The sequence below is a fragment of the Chiloscyllium plagiosum genome, unplaced genomic scaffold (assembly GCF_037043375.1).
Source record: "Chiloscyllium plagiosum isolate Xiang-an unplaced genomic scaffold, Cpla_swu_hap1 HiC_scaffold_36, whole genome shotgun sequence".
In the NCBI taxonomy this organism is placed as follows: domain Eukaryota; kingdom Metazoa; phylum Chordata; class Chondrichthyes; order Orectolobiformes; family Hemiscylliidae; genus Chiloscyllium; species Chiloscyllium plagiosum.
In genome coordinates, this window is record NW_028270174.1 from 37,708,986 (window position 1) to 37,724,909 (window position 15,924).

The window sequence follows — 15,924 nt, forward strand, 5'->3', positions numbered from 1 at the left end:
CTTTTGCCATGTTAGTGATAGTGTTCTAATAATCAAACATTCCTCAGTGACTGATCAACTCCATGGATTCGTTTATTCAAAACAATAGCATATATCATCTGATACAAAGTAGACATAATATCTGCATCCCTATACTCCAGCCCTTTAGATATGAAGGCCATTAGGCTTCTTGACCATTTTCCTGTACCTGTTCATGGCATTTTAAAGGAATATGCACCTGAAACCCCAAATCACACTGGGCACCACCATATTTGACACTGTGCCTTCTAAAAAAAAATCCTGATCTACCCTTTTTCAGTCTGAAATGGATAATCTCACTTGTTTATATTAAAATCCATCTACCACACCTTTGCTCATTCATTTAATCTATCAACATCCTGTTGCAATTTTATGCTACTGCCAAAACGGTCTGCCATGCTGCCCAATTTTGGGTCATCAGCAGATTTGGATACTTGACATCATATTCCATTATTTAAGCCAATAATGAACGTGCAAATAATTAAGGTCCCACCACCAGCACATCTTACCAATTTGAGTGCTTAGCCATTATTCCAACTCTTTGTGTTGTCACTTAACCAATTTCCTATTCATGTCAGTAATTTGCTCTTAGTTACATGGGCTTTCACCTTAGCTAATGGTCTATTGTCTAAGACTTTATCAAAAGCTTTCTGGAAGATCAGATAAACAACATGCATTGACTTACCCCTGTTCACGATCTTGGTCACCTCTTCAAAATCTGAGGTTTGTCAAGCATGACCTACCCATCTGCCTCGCTCCAATTAACTGAAATGCTTCAAGATGATCACTTACCCTATCCTTGATTATAGGCCCAAACAGTTTCCCACTACAGATATTAGACAAGTGTGATGTTAAGATATTGGGAGAGATGGATGTAGATAGGCAAAGGGTAGGGTGCCAATTTTGTGGTATGCCAGATAAGTAGGATGCCAGGGCACCAGTTTATATAGGCTGCCAGCTGGAGGGGGTAAGGGTGCCAGATGGCAGAGGATGGGTATGTAAGATGCAATGGCACCAGTATGTAGGGTGTCAGTGATAGTGGGATGTGTTTTAGCTGCAGGGAGATGGGGAAATCTTGCCAGTCATGTGAGGCACCAGGTGATAGGGTGCCCAGTGGGTAAGGTGTAAAGTACCAGCTAACATAGGGCTAAGGACCCAGAGTGCAATATAGCAGCTGGGCAGGTACATATTTGTAGGTGATGGTGGGCAGGTGGTGAGAAACAGAGGGGAGGGGGCAATCTTGGGTGTGGGGATTTAGGGTCCGGTAGAACGGGTGGGAGATCAGGTTTGGTTCATTATGAGGCGGCGGCCTGGACCAATGGTGGGGAAGAGATTTGGGAGGATCTGGAAGGATCCAAATAGTTGGACCTGTGGAGATGGCTGGATCAAAGTGAAGAGTTCAGCTCTGGGATTGTTGGGTTACAAGCTCCTGGAGTAGAGAATCTGCTCCCAGGTGAGGGAGGTGTCAGGTCAGGGTCTAGGTGTTCAAAGGTTCTGTTGTTATGAGTTAGATAAGTATGGGGTTTATTTCTTAGGTACTCAGGTCGTAGATATATATTTAATAGTCTAACCTTTCATGAGTAACTATTTAACTTCATTGGAACCCTAAAATGTTCAATTTGTATGGAGACTTTTGTAAGGTTCCAGGTGCAAGAGGAATTGCTCAGTACAGCCTCCAACTTCCTGAATATTTAGAATTAGAATTAGCTTTATTGTCACATGTTCAGACATGAGTCCAGTGAAAGGTTTACAAGTCACCACTTATAGTGCCACCTTAGGTACAAAGGTACCTAGGTACAGATTGTTAAATACCAATTCATAGGGAAAACAAATTAGAAAAATAAAGAACTAAAAAGCTCAGGATAACAGTCCTTCCAACCCAATCAGGCCAACACCTAGCCTCTAGGTCCATGCCAGGTCTTGACTCCAGACTATGCCTGGCTTCACCTCAAGGCCCGGAGACAGCTATGGAAACATCGAGGTGGACGTCCTTGCTGAGGCCACAAAGAGTCTGCCAGCTGGGCTAAAAAACCATCATGCTGGACAAAGAAAAGGAGCATTGCAGGAACTTTAATCTTAATGTTCCAGCCTCTTTTGAGTATCTGCTACAAAGATCCCACAGGGTCTCCATTTGCAATTTGATCTATGCACTTATCGACTGGTCGTTTGCAAATCTGTCCCGTTGTGTACTTACAACTCAGTTCTTAGAGGTGAACGCTCCTAAAAGCGAGGGGGCACAAACATCATAACTATCAAACTCCTTGCTGAGTTTCATGGCATGAATATCTTGCTTCATGTTTATTGCCCACCCCAACTACCCAGGCCCTGTTCTGGCATGGGTTGCTCCCAGCACAACCAACACATTTCCCACTGTTCACAATTTCTATTAGCATCCATTCAGCATTTCTCTCTCTCCTGGCTTATTAACAACAATCACTTTGCTATGCTTCTCCTGTTTTTGTTTCTCTTTCTGGGCACTGTCTCCAGCTATTTGGCTCACTCACCTGCTTCCCCCCCACTCCAACACCACCCCCATCATTAGTTTCAATACCACCATTTGCCAGCTCCTTCAGTCTGATGAAGGGTTACTGGACTCAAAATGTCAGCTAAGTTTTCTCTCTACAGATTATGCCAGACTGGTTGAGTTTCTCCAGCACTTCCTCTTTGTTCTGTTTTTTCTAAAATGTGTTACACGCTGGTAAGAACATGTACAGAAAATCTGAGGTGTCAGAGAAAATTAGGAGAGCATTGGGTCATCAGATTGTCTAGGGGAGATTTCAGATCTGGTGATGTGGGTTACTATGAGAGAGAGAAAGGGAATGAAAATGGTCATAGAGTCAGATCTACAGCACAGAAACAGACCCTTTAGTCCAGCTTGTCCATGCCAACCAGATATCCCAACCCAATCTAGTCCCACCTGCCAGCACCCAGCTCATATCCCTCCAAACCCTTCCTATTCATATATCCATTCAAATGCCTTTTAAAATGCTGCAATTGTACTAGCCTCCACCACTTCCTCTGGCAGTTCATTCCATACACGTACCACATTGTGTGTGAAAAAGTTGCCCAGAGGTCTCTTTTATATCTTTCCCCTCTCACCCTAAACCTATGTCCTCTAGTTCTGGACTCTACCCACCCAAGGGAAAAGACTTTGTCTATTTATCCTATCCATGCCCCTCATGATTTTATAAGCCTCTATAAGGTCACCCCTCAGCCTCCGAAGTTCCAGGGAAAACAGCCCCAGCCCGTTCAGCCTCTTCCTTTAGCTCAAATCCTCCAACTCTGGCAACATCCTTGTAAATCTTTTCTGATAGGAAGGAGACCAGAATTGCATACAATATTCCAACAGTGGCTTAACCAACGTCCTGTACAGCCGCAACAGGACCTCTGTTAGGCAAAGTTACTGGATGTGACTGGAAATCTTTCATAATGTAATAGATGGATTGTATAACTATGAAGGCACATTCCTCAGGAGTGGTGTGGATGGGTTATAAATTGTGGGTCATGGAATGGATGATAAACTACCATGTACTTCACATGGTCATGAGCTCTATAATCAGAGGGGCAGAGCATAAGAGTTTGGGAAATTCATACTGATACATATTCAGATTGTGAAATATGTCAAAAAGTAATCTCATGTGGGGATCATTTGCCCAAAGTTTCACAGGTTGTTTACAGGTTAGCAGAGTCAGATAGAGGATGGCCATAATAATGGGTTACTCAGACAAGTCCACAGGAAAATATGAAAACTGGCTAAATATCCAAGATGACAGACAAGAAGTGAGGGCCACAGATTGGCACCGGTGGTGTGAGAATCAAGAACGAGAAAGCACAGCTCCTGTATTGGTGCAGCTGATACCTTCAGCAGAGAGGATGTCTAGCAGACTGCTTAAGAGGGGTGGCAATGGGAGGAAAAAAAAATGACCACAGCGGGACAAGGTGAGCAGGTAGCATGGGCAATGAAGGGCCTGCTCTATCTCAAGGTGTAAGGACAGATACAGGTGTGTCGCTGGAAAAGCACAGGTCAGGCAGCATCCATTGAGCAGGAGAATCGACGTTTCAGGCCTAAGCCCTTCATCAGAAATGAAGCTGGTGAGCCAGGGAGAGATAAATGGGAGGGGTTGGGAGCGGGAAGGTAGCTTGGAATGTGATAGTTAGATAAAAGATGTGGGTAAAAGTGATAGGTCAGGAGGGTAGGGTGGAATGGATAGGTGGGAAGGAAGATGGACAGGTCAAGAGGGCAGTGCCGAATTGGAGGCTTGAGACTGGGATTAGGTGGGGAGAGGGGAAATGAGGAAACTGGCAAAATCCTTATTTCTGCATGCTCCTGCTCCACCGAACGTATCCCTGCTCCACCGAACGTATCCCTGCATCATAGTCAGAGAACTCCTCACTGCCCAATTGTACCTCCTCCCAGAGATTCACAAACCTGACTGCCCCGGGTGACCCATTGTCTCAGCCTGCTCCTGCCCCACCAAACTCATCTCTGCATACCTTTTTTTTTTAGATTAGATTAGATTAGATTACAGTGTGGAAACAGGCCCTTCGGCCCAACAAGTCCACACCGACCTGCCGAAGCGTAACCCACCCATACCCCTACATTTACCCCTTACCTAACACTACGGGCAATTTAGCATGGCCAATTCACCTGACCTGCACATCTTTGGATTGTGGGAGGAAACCGGAGCACCCGGAGGAAACCCACGCAGACACGGGGAGAACGTGCAAACTCCACACAGTCAGTCGCCTGAGGCGGGAATTGAACCCGGGTCTCTGGCGCTGTGAGGCAGCAGAGCTAACCACTGTGCCACCGTGCCGCCCACGATAGATTAGATTACTTACAGGGTGGAAACAGGCCCTTCGGCCCAACAAGTCCACACCGACCCTCTGAAGAGCAACCCACCAAGACCCCTACATTTACCCCTTCACCTAACACTAGGGCAATTTCGCACGGCCCATTCACCTAACCTGCACATTTTTGGACTGTGGGAGGAAACCGGAGCACCCCCACGCAGTCACGGGGAGAATGGGCAAACTCCACACAGACAGCTGCCTGAGGTGGGAATTGAACCAGAGTCTCGGGCACTGGGAGGCAGCAGTGCTAACCACTGTGCCACCATGCCACCAGAGATAACCTTGACACTGTCCTGTCTCCCTTAGACCAGGAACGCCCTACCTACGTTTGGGACACCAGTCACTCCCTTTACCTCCTCAAAGACTTTCGTTTCCCTGGCCCCCAGCGCCTTATCTTCACCATGGGCACGCAGTCCCTCTACACATCTGTCTGCCATGACGAAGGCCTCCAAGCCCTCCTTTATTTCCTCTCACGCTGACCCAACCAGTGCCCTTCCACTGACACTCATTCCCCTCACTGAGCTGGTCCTCACCTTCAAGTTCTCCTTCCAATCCTCCCAGTTCCTCCAGACAAATGGGGTAGCCATGGGCACCCAAATGGGCCCCAGCTATATCTGCCTTTTTGTAAGATGGAACAGTTCATCTTCCACAGCTACACCAGCACCATTTCTCACCTTTTCATCCACTACATCGATGACTAATCGGCACTACCTCATGCTCCCATGAGAAGGTTGAACAGGCAGCAAAGGAGCAGGAGAATTGATGTTTCAGGCATAAGCTGCGCTTTTCCAGCAACACATTTTTAAGCTCTGATCTCCAGCATCTGCAGTCTTCACTTTCTCCCAATTCATCAACTTTACAAAGACCTTTCACCCTGACCATCTTGGACACATCCCTCCCCTCCCAGGACCCCTCCATGTCCATCTGTTCTTCTCTCAGAGCGCTTTAGGGAACATCAACCACACCACCCTGTGGCCGAACATTTCAACTCCCCCTCCCACTCTGCCGAGCACATGCAGGTCCTGGGCCTCCTCCCTCACCACCCGACACCTGGAGGTTCCCTGCCTCATTCCTGATGAAGGGCTTTTGCCCGAAATGTCCATTCTCCTGCTCCTCGGATGCTGCCTGACCTGCTGTGCTTTTCCAGCACCACTCTAATCTGGACTCAGATCACCACCATCTGCAGTCCTCACTTTCACTCTGAGCTTAGACCCCATCTTCCATAACTTTGAACTCAGTCACAACTCTGCTGCCTGCAACCTAAATTTCATTCATCCACCCACCACTTTTGGTCAACATTGGTTCTTGGCAGTTCCTCAAATTTTAAAATTATCATCCCTACCTGTCTCAGTAATTCTTCTCTCCCAAAAACATTGAGATTTCAGAGCTTCTCCAATTCAGACCTTCTGCCATGCCTGATTTTAATTACTCTGTCTCTGACAGCCATGCTTTCAGTTGTGTTGGTCCTAACCTCTGGAATTTCCTCCGTAAAACATTCCTGAAAATGGATCTCTTTGATCAAGCTTTCCAACATCAGTTTCAACAGCTCCTTCTATGCCTCAGTGTCAAATTCTGCTCAGTAAAGTATCAAAGGGGGAGCAATCACCTCCTTTCCAAAAGAAAGTTTAACTATTTACAGTAACAAGTGAACTGATGAGTCTCTACAACATTTACATAATTTGCTGATTCATTCAGATCTCATAAATCGTGATTTTTCTGGTGTTGATTACCTGGAGTCATTGGTGATATTGTGTATCATTTTTGCCTGTGTTTGGAATCTGGCGCACATGTAACAGGTCTGAAAGGTGGTTAGGATACTGAAACAAACTTGACTTGGCAGCTCCCCATTCATCAATCAAGGGCAATTAGAAAGGGCAATAAATCCCTTATTCCCTGAATGGAAAAAGTCTTAGATTCCATCTCACCATTGCACCATAATGTACATAGAACCAAGGGCCTACGGTTCCTACACACATTAGACCATAAGACATAGGAGTGGAAGGCAGGCCATTCGGCCCATCGAGTCCAGTCCGCCATTTAATCATGACTGATGGGCATTTTAACTCCACTTACCCGCACTCTCCCCGTAGCCCTTAATACCTTGAGACACATTTATCATCTCATCTATTTGCCGTGTCTCTTCTGTGGGATCCTGAACATAAACTTGTCATCCCACTTAAGTTTAGCAGCTCTGTACTCATGTTCATTGTGCACAATAATAATCTTTTCTTCAATCTTATAAGCTGCTCTCGCGTTTCAAAAAGAGTACTTTGTAAGTGTGTTGGTAAGTTGGTGCACATTGGTCTTCCTTACCCAAGCAGCTCCAGTATTGGATGATCACACTCTGGTGTTGCTCTCAAAATGTAAGATTGTATTATGTAGATTTTACTCTGTACATTTGAGAATTAGATTTTTGACTGCAGGAAAATGTTTATTTACCACTTTAATGTTAATCAGCAGTATCACAATGTTCTTACCACATAGCCTTTTTATCATTATACTGAAAATTAATTTGTTTTCTTTTGGAAAATCCAATACTTTTCCTACTTGAGATGTCTGTGAGCAACTGGTGTCTTAAACAATGCTGACTTTCTTTTTCCCCCCCGTCCACTATGGCTTTCGATTCGGTCAGTGCTGACTATTCCTTTGATACAAGCCCTTAACCGCTAGCCTGGTCCATAGCTATACCTGAACAGACATTGACTACCCTTAATAATACACCCACTGATCCTGCAGCTCGAGTTTCTAGGGACCACCAGAACTAATGATTTTCTTTGACATGCTGATTCTTCCCACACTTACGGCAGTTTCTGGCTTTCTTTTCCTCTTCGGTACATCTCAGGGTTAATTATCTCATCCTTATCTGTCTCAAGTATATGCCAGCTTCTTGACCCCAGCTTCCCTTAGTTTGTGGGTTTGGGGTTAATTCATGGTTATCAGCCAGAATTGTCATCTAGCTGGATCTTGTTACCCTTTGTTTCTTGACATAAGTCTGAATTGGAAAGAGTTTTTGAACTTAAAGGGCAAATACCTCATGTAGCTTTTGCGATGGTCTCATCTTTAAGTGCCTCTCTCTATTGGTCAAAATCAGGACTCCAAAAACATCTGCTCAGGATATTACTTAAGCGTACAGCATTCGTGCCAACATGCCTCTAGCACTAACTAATAGGTACTGAAAATGGGCTCTTTTTGTCTCCAATAGTGGCATCCTCCTTACAGAAGAAGTGGGAATAACTTTGAGAGATTTCCCAGTCAGCTGGCTCTGCAACAGTGTCCGTGAGTGGACAGGCCACTTGAACTGCTATGCTATCCTTTCAAAAAAGATAAAGGACTACTTTCTCATCGAATTTTGAGTACCAGAGCCCTTCTGGTTCCATCATCACACCTGTCTTTGTTCTTCCTTCTCAGTTAGACCTGTAACAATTTAAAATTTTTTGTTTCTGTTTTTGCTGTCTTGGTATCCCCCTTCTCTTTCTCTTACCTCAAATTCCTTCTCTAATTTCCATTTCCGGTCTTTCTCGCTCCATTGCTTTTCAATCATGGAATTCTAATACCTCCTTTTCTCTGTTGGAATTTGAGAAATGAAGCTCCCTGTTCAATAATTTCAGTCCGAGTCAAATTCTGAAGCAGTCTGTATTCATACGGTCTTGCAAGCCCGGGTGACCACAAAGTGGGCGCCCTGATCAGAAGGTTACATTATAATTAATACAGTTCAGTTGAGCCACTCGGTACTCCCGTTTTACTTCATATATGACAGTTGCATTGCTCTGTGCAGCCGCTTGCCACATCTGTCTGTAGCCTGTTGATGGCGTGCAACCCCCCCCTTGATAACTGGGTCTTATTACATTTGCTGACAATACTGGGTCTTATTTGGTTATCTTGTTCATACTAATTCCCTATGTGCATGACAATTGCAACGGTCATGTCAATATATCTGTTTCTACCAGTCGACCACCTCCCTTTTCGATTAGTTATTCCTTGGTATGCACCCACATGATCCCACCTTGCGATTTTTGCAGAAGATACAGCTACTTAAGATATGCAAGCATATCTAGCTTAACATACATGCCTCATGACACAGCCTTGTGATTTTTGTAGAAACAACATTTGCAAGCACCTCTTACCAGAATTCTAATTGAAATCTACACTGTCCCAGCTTTCATTCATCCGTTTCATTATCCTCAGCTTCTAGCTCTAGATATTTTGCCATCTGTTTTGTAATTTCTGTATTTCTGGCATTATTGAACATTGGCAGGTGCGGCAGGGGGAGCTTATGACTTGATGGCCCTGGGTGGCCATGTTATCCCAATAGCCATCAAGGTGACAGCTGTACTGAACTTGTAAGCAAAAGTAGAAAGTGCTGGAAAAACTCAGCAGGTCTGGCAGCATCTATGGAGGCAAAAAAATGTGCAAGCTTTGAATGCAGTAACCCTTCTTCAGAACAGATATCTGTGAAGAGCTGACACAGTGATCACTCAGACTGTAAAATTGCTGATCTGGAAAGACAAGCTGTCTGCCTTTGTTCTGAGAGGCCAGTGCAGCTTCTAGTTGTTTAATCGCTGTTCATTTTTGTCATCAGGAAATAAAAGCAACAGGGATGCTATTGCCTAGTGGTATAATCACTAGACTGTCAATCCAGGTTCGAGGGATCTGGATTTGAATACCGCCGTGACAGAATTTAAATTCAAAATATCTGGAATTTATAATCCAATAATGGCTATCAGCAAATTCTGAAGTGACATTTGCATATCCAAGTTTAATCATTAATATATAGTGCAAATTTTGGAAAATAATTTTGTATTGCAGCTTTACATCCATAATTTAATTCCTTATGTATGTTCAAGGCTTTTTGTGTCAAACTCTTACAGGCAGGCATAAGGCCTTCTTATCAGTTAGAGTTGCATCAAAATCTAAACCCTTGTCATAAAATTCATGCTCACCAGTACATTATTAGACAATAAATCCAACATTTTGCTGCTCGTCAGCCTATTTTAAAAAAATCCTCCATTGTCCACCTACATTTGTAGCTTTGAACTTGTTCATTATTTCATCATGAGCAATGTTCCATCCTGATGCACAACCTTACTCTGAGTGTAAGTCTGATGTACAATAATGTGACAGATCTGCCATTATTCCTCTACCAGATTTTTTCTTCTTAATTGGTTTTTAAAATGAACTTATTTATCAGAGCTCGCTGTGGAGACCCAATCCCATGCTAATTAATGAAGCTGATGTGCTGTAATGTTGTAGGATTCTGTTAGAACGTGTCTACTTTGCATTGTTAAAAAACATTGGAGCTGTATTCTTGTACCTTGTTAGACAGTTCTCAGGTAAGTTAGATTTTCCACATCTGATCCCTAAAATGCTACTTCTGGAGCATTCTGACGTGCACTTGTCCGGTTTATCTTCAGTATTTTTTGCCCCTCCCCCAATGAGAACGTGACTTCTTATGCTAACAAATTTCTTTCCACTTTGACCACTAATGTAAAAGTACTTGGAAATTAGTTATCAAGAACTGCCTTGTCTCTTTTACAAACAATAATTCACTGATAAGAAACTAGCAGAGTATTTCCAAATTGAGAGACAGACAGTATATATTGCAATTACAAGATGCATTACAAATTAATGGTTTTGGGCCTGTCAAACTACTAATAAACCAATATCAAACCTGTTGGCAGCGTTGGCTATTCAGTGCACCCTCTGACCTGTTTTAGTGCATTTCAGATATTTACTTTATTCAAAGCCGTAGCACGGTGGGGCTCAGTGGTTAGCACGGCTGCCTCACAGCACCAGGGTCCCAGGTTCGATTCCAGCCTCAGGTGACTGTGTGTGGAGTTTGCACATTCTCCCTGTGTCTGCGTGGGTTTCCTCCGGGTGCTCTGGTTTCTTCCCACAGTCCAAAGATGTGCAGGTCAGGTGAATTGGCCATGCTAAATTGCCCATAGTCAGAGGGAAATGGGTCTGGGTCTGGGTCTGGGTCTGGGTGGGTTACTCTTCAGAGGGTCAGTGTGGACTGATTGATTAGATTTCCTACACAGTGTGGAAACAAGCCAAATCTCAGGAAAAAAAAAATTCCAGTGCAGTCAGCTTATTAGTACTAAAGATTCCTCTCATATCCCTAATGGACCAACTTGTCCATTTACTATTTTGATTATTTGGAAGGGTTTGAATTCATTTTTATATGTTAACAGTTTCATTTCCTACTCTCCTTTTGCTTCTCTTATTCATTTTTACACTTAGCTTCTGAACCTTCAGTAGAAGCTGCCTGATTCTCAAGGTATGATTTACCTGACAGCTGTCAAATGTCACCCTCTCCGGCTCCATCTTACGTCATCCAGAAAACTCAGACTTTATTTGCCTTACTTTTCTCCCTTTGGGAATGTGCCTTGACTGTACCCAAACTCTTTGCTAAAAGCAGCCAATTGTTCATTTACAGTTTTGCTGGCGAATCCTTGAATCCCATTAGCCGGGCTGGACCTGTTCTCACCTCACTGAAGTTCACCTTTCCTCTAATAATGATTACTCTGGATTTGAGATAACTGCAGAGGCTGGTATCCCATCACCAAGTCACGCTTTATTTACTTGTGTACAGTATAATCGGCTGTGGTCAGCCAGCTCAGAGTCAGTCCCCTCAACTGAGGGACTTCTAAATTTAACATTTTTTTTCTTTTCTTTGGCTGTGTGGCCAGGCAGCTCAGAGTCAGTCCCCTGAACTGAAGGGCTTCCAAATCTCCTTTTAAATTAACCAGTACAAAGTTACAAACAAGCAGTTGACATGAATAGCCGTATACAAGAAACAGATATTTACAGGGGAATGGTGCAGCAAAGCCAGGCCCCAACCAGTTGTCAGGGAAATGAGGACAAACCTCAAATCCCACTTTCAGTCATCACAAAGTGAACAGTAACAAATACATACGAGAGAGAGTCCAATCATAAGAAAACAATGCATAGAATATAGAACCCCAGCAAGCCACCCCTTCTGGCCACTCTAAGGTAGCCCACCCCTACAGGCCCTCTGTACACCCTGACACACCTTCTGGCCACCTCTGGGACACAGTCTGTCATGTTTCCCCAGGCCACCCCCCCTCCCCCACCAGGACAGCCTACCTACCTTCCATAACCGCTCTCTAGGGCCTTTCGGCCACCTCTAGGACAGCCAGCTCTGGTACCCTCCTGGGGTGGCAGCACTGAGGACGGCCTGCCTGCCCCTACCTTCTGACACTCGGAGCAACAGCTATTGGAACCACCTCTGAGCCTCCCAGCTCACAGTAAGGCCTGCCAGATCCAGGGACACACAAGGCAGTGCAGGTGATAAACTCAACAAGGAACAAAACAAAGTCAATTATCAAAAAACAAAGTCCATTCTGGTACAAAGAGTCCATTACCATAAACAAAATGCAGAGTCCACTCCAGTATGCAGAAGGCATTGTCAGAGATATAGAGTCCACAACCAAAGACACAGCCTACTACAGCATTCAGAGTCCACTCCTGAAGACAGCAAATACACACCCCACAGCACACACAGGAGGTGTTCAGTCTCCACAGAGGCCTGGTTTATCCACAGGAGCACAGTACATTGTGAAGGTGCAATTAACTCTCAGGGGTTTGGTCCACTCCCTGGCACAGAAAATGCTCACCTCCCAATATACACAATGTATTCAGCCTTTACAGAGGCCGAGTCTACCCAGAGGGCCAGGCCTACCCTCAAACAGTTCATCTGGAAAGGGGCATTATCTCAGTCCAAACACCAAAAACAGTGAAAACACATGCAAGAAAACCAGAGTGCAAGGGCTAAATCAGTATAACCCTTTTCCCAAAGCAAAAGAGAAAAGAGTAACACACAAACAACAGTTCGCTAAAGAGAACTGAATTACCCCTGAAACACTGATTGTGAAGATCCCTTTAGAAACCAGTCCTCAAAAAAAAAAGGAATACCAGTTAACAAACCAGCTTTTTAGATCAGTCAGTTCAGGAATCACATCCCCCAAAACAGAAAACAGTCAGCTGAGAGTCAGTTCCCCTGAACTGAGGAACTTCAAAATCTCTTGTTAGCTTTTAAAAGTGTTTTTTCATTTTATTAAACAGTACGGAATACAGGTCACAAAAAAAAACTATGTACTGGGGAAGGGCAGAAAAGCCAATCCCAAACTTGACCGATCAGCCAGTTTTCAGGGAAATGAAGTCAAAACAAGTCCCAGTTTCAGTCAAAGGAAACAGTAACAAGCAGACTAGAAAGTCTAATCAAATAAGAAACAGCACATAGACCCAGTGTAGCAAAGACACCTGACAATGGTCCCCACCACATACTGATCAGACCGTCCTTGGCGGGCATTCCTGCAGGACAGTCATTGGCCTTCCAGTCTCCGGCTGCCCTGCGCACTGACCGACCTTCTCCAGGCCTGCTTTCCTCCAGGCTGGTCATTGGCCACCAGCTCCTGGTCACCCCGCGTACTAATCAAACCACCCCCGACCTGCTTTCCTACAGTCGGGCTGTTGACCTTCCAGCAGCCGGTCATCCCATGTAATAACTGACCCTTTCTCCTGGCCAGCATTCCTAAGGACCAGCCATCGGCTGTCTGGCTCCCAGCCACCCTGTATACTGACTGGTCCTCCATCGGTCGGCCTTCCTACAGGCTGCCATCAGTCGCCTGGCTCAGCCTCCCCACGTGCTCACCGGCCTGCCCCATACCGGCTTTCCTGCGAGGATGCTGTTGCCAGGCCCTGCCCACCCCACATATTGACAGGTTCCTCTCAGCCTGCTTTACTCTAGGCTGGTCTTCAACCCTCTGTCCCCCAGCCAGCTCGCATTCCAGTGCCTCTCCCCAACCAGCTTTCCTATGGGCAATCTTTCAGCTGCCTAGTCCCCAGCCACCCTGCATATGAACAGAACCCCCAACAGCTTGTTATCCCCCAGGCTGGTCATCAACCCTCCATCTCCTGGTCACACGTACTGACTAGTGCACTCTGGCCCGTACATACAGTAACAAAATTCACAAAACCTTCACAATGCAGGTTCCAGTACCAAGGCAGAGTCCACACCACACATTCAGACTCCACAGAGGCCTGGTCCATCTAAAGGACCACCATCCAGGCCCACTCACAGGAACACAGTACATTGTAAAGGCACAGTTAACTCATAGGTGTTTGGTCTACTCCCGTAGGCAGCAATTGCTCATGTCCCAGCACATACACAGGTGTTCAGTCTTTACAGAGGTCTAGTCACCCACAGAAGGGCCAGGCCTACCCACAGGAACAGGTTATCTGGAAAGATGTATTTTCTCACAAGGGTTCGGTCCAAACACCAAAACATTGAAAAAACATGCAAAGAGCAAAGAAAACCAGAGTGCAAGGGCTAAGCCCTGCTACAAAATCATAGTCCTTTTCTCAAAGTAGAAGAGAAAAAAAGTAGCACGCAGGCTGTACTCAGTCAGTGAAACAACAGTTCCCTCAACAACCTGAAACACATGAGCCATGAAGATCAGCCAGTTTAGAAAACCAGTCCTCAATAAAAAAGGAATACTAGTTAAACTGACTTTGTAGATTCGGCCAGTTCAGGAATCCATCCCCAAAAACAGAAACCAACAGCAGTAGACTGGTTGTGACCAGCCAGCTCAGAGTTAGTCCCCTGAACGCAGGAGATACTAATCTCCTGGTTATTTTTTTCTTTCTGATGTCCTGATTATATATTTTTCTGTCTCCTCTTTTCTTTTTGGCTGAGAGACCAGCTAGCTCAGAGTCAGTCCCCTGAACTGAAGAGATTCTAAATCTCCTGGTTATTTTTATATTTTTATTATCCAGTATAAATTACAAACAAACAGTTAACATTAACAGCTGTATACAAAAATAACAATTTACAGGGGAAAAAGGCAGCAACCATATAATCAGATCCAAGGGAACTGAGGACAAAGCTCAAACCCTACATTACATCATTCAAGGAGGAAACAGTAATGCAATCACATACAGACAGACAGTCTGATAAATCAAATAAAACAACAATGCATATATCAGAAACACCCCTGGCAACCCAGCATGCCACCGTCCCTTCCACCTTCTGGCCACTCAAAGGCAGCCTGCCCCATGCCCCTTCCCGTTTTCGGTCGGTCTGTTCTGATACACCTTCCGGCCACCTGTGGGACAGCCCTTCTTGCTTCCCCCCCCAGGACGACAGCGATCAGGATGGTTTACCCACCCTCCGGCTTCCATAACTGCCCTTCACACCTTCCAGCCACCTCTAGGACTGCCCATCCCAGTACCTGACAGCGCTGAGGATGGCCTACCTGCTTTCCCACTCTTGGTCTGCCCCTATGTACCATCTGGCTCTCACCCACCCCAACACACCATATGGCCTGTGGACTGCCCTGACACACCTTCCAGCCACCTCTAGGACAGCTCATCCCCTTCCCTGGGACAACAGCACACAGGGCAGCCCACAAGCCTTCCAGATCTTGGCCTGCCCCTCCACACTTTCCGGCTCTTGGCCGCTCTGACACACCTTCTGACCACCTCTAGCACAGCCCATCTGGATTACCCCTTCTGGGGACAACAGCACTCAGAATCACCTACCCACCTTCTAGCTCTTGGGGCGACTGACATCAGGGCAGCCTACCCACCTTCTGGTTCACAGAATGGCCGACCCACCTTCCAGCTTGCAGAGTGACAGTTTTCAGGACAACCTAGGAGCCTCCCAGGGACACACAACACAGTGCAGGTGGTAAACCTAACAAGCAAGAGAGTCAGTTACCAACAGTCCTTTCTGGTACAGAGTCCATTACCATAAGCAGTTGTTTTCAAAATGCAGAGTCCATTCCCAGGAACGGAGTGCACTCCAGTATGCAGAATGCACTGCCAGAGTTAAAGTCCACAATCAAAGGCAGGGTCCACAGTGCACAGCCTCTGATCAGTCTCCACAGAGACTGGTGTTTCCACAGGGAACCAGGCCCACTCTCAGAACACAGTACATTGTAAAAGGTGCAGTTAACTCAAGGGTTTGGTCCACTCCCAAAGGCAGAGTCCACTCCCAAGCACAGAAAATGCTCACCTCCCAACACAGGT